Raw genomic sequence first — 1,724 nt, forward strand, 5'->3', positions numbered from 1 at the left:
TATATATGTTCAGAACACTAAAACAAGCTTATTCTGTAAATTTCAGAAAAATCTAAAGAAAATGGATTTTTCGGAGAACGTCCTTAAATAGACTACTTTTATATTTCAAAAATCATTGGAAATGTTTTTCGATGTAATATATATGTGTATATATATCACAAATTTTAATGATGAAAATTAACTAAAATCTTGAAAACCTCATCGTGTGTAATGAAGATTTCATGTGTATTTAGAGTTAAATTATTGAAAACTTGTCTTTCATGGTAAAATAACTATTCCAACTGTTTACGTGTATACGTCCTCTTAATATATTTTGGTAATTGATGATTACAAAAATTAGATCAAATTTAATTATATCTTATATGTATATACAGGGTGTTTGAAAATTTTCGCGATGCGTGTCACGAGCAGGTAGAATAGACCGAACTGAATCGAAAATTCTTATACCATTTTGTAGTTTGCGCAATAGTTAACGAGATATTAAGGGGATGCTGGAGTGGCCAAATTGTCGGTAATTTGCAGATTAATTTATGGTACATCTCCGAATTTACTTAACGAAATCAAAAATCCTTTTACAGGGTTAAAATAGATGCAAAATTCTGTCGTGGTGCAATAGATTAGTACTAAAATCGGAATAAAAGTTAAAAACTTACATTTTTTCAACACGTAGAGCTGTCAACTGATGTAGATTACAAAAGTTTTATAGCTCGTATGGACCAAACGATACTCTACCACTCACCGCATAACGTGCACAAACAATACTGAGTTTACAGAACTGAGATTGAAAGCTTAGAAAAAAATATTTACATTAATTTATAAATCACGTAAATTTGCTTGTCAACGAAGACTCGGGCTGATAAACAGACCAGGAAATGTGTGTAATAGAAGTTGCTCGATTTTCTGGGAGATGGCGTTGTACTCAAACTAGGCCCCGCTGATCTGAGTGCGTTCGGAAAGAAACAATAGATCTATCTGTTACGATGAACTTTCTGAACTAATTGCACCGTGTGCAATAATTCTGAAAATTGTTCGATAAAGAACAAACTATTGTCAGATTTAACAGTACTTGTACATGTTCTTATCTGATTCTGAACAAACATAAACTACGTTTACACGGTTCCATTTACGCCGAAGTTATAACATCGATGTTATGAAACTGACCAATCGTAGCTATTACTCTGAAGAATGGAATGACTGTGATTGGCCAGTTTCATGTATTAATGTATACCTTCGGCGTAGGACGCTCTGCAACCAATCAGAAAACAGGATTCCGATGGATTTTGCTTCGTATCATCGAAATCTTATTTTCTGATTGGTTGCAGACCGTCGTACGACGCAAATCGGATGCAGTGTGAATCCAGCATTACACTGTGTCATCTGTCTCTTGCTTGAAAGCACCTTATGTATTGACAGATATTCTAACCTAAAAAAGCATTGGACATAAGAACAAGTGCGATTACAACCATGTTTCGATGAAATACTGTCAGTATTAAAATCTATACTTCATTTTACATATGTTACAGATTTTTAATACTGAGTGTATCTATTATAACGCGATTATTATTCAAGTTCGTCGCGTCAAATACTCGAACAGACTTGTTAGAGTGAGTAGGAGCTATGTGGTACGCATGCGATAGCATGCGATCTGAGGAAATGCGTTTGGCTTCAAGGCTAACGCGCTGTAGGGCGCTCAGAGGGCGTAAGCGTACAGGCGTAAGTTTCTG

The sequence above is a fragment of the Trachymyrmex cornetzi genome, unplaced genomic scaffold (genome assembly GCF_001594075.2).
Source record: "Trachymyrmex cornetzi isolate Tcor2-1 unplaced genomic scaffold, Tcor1.1 scaffold2092, whole genome shotgun sequence".
In the NCBI taxonomy this organism is placed as follows: Eukaryota; Metazoa; Arthropoda; class Insecta; order Hymenoptera; family Formicidae; genus Trachymyrmex; species Trachymyrmex cornetzi.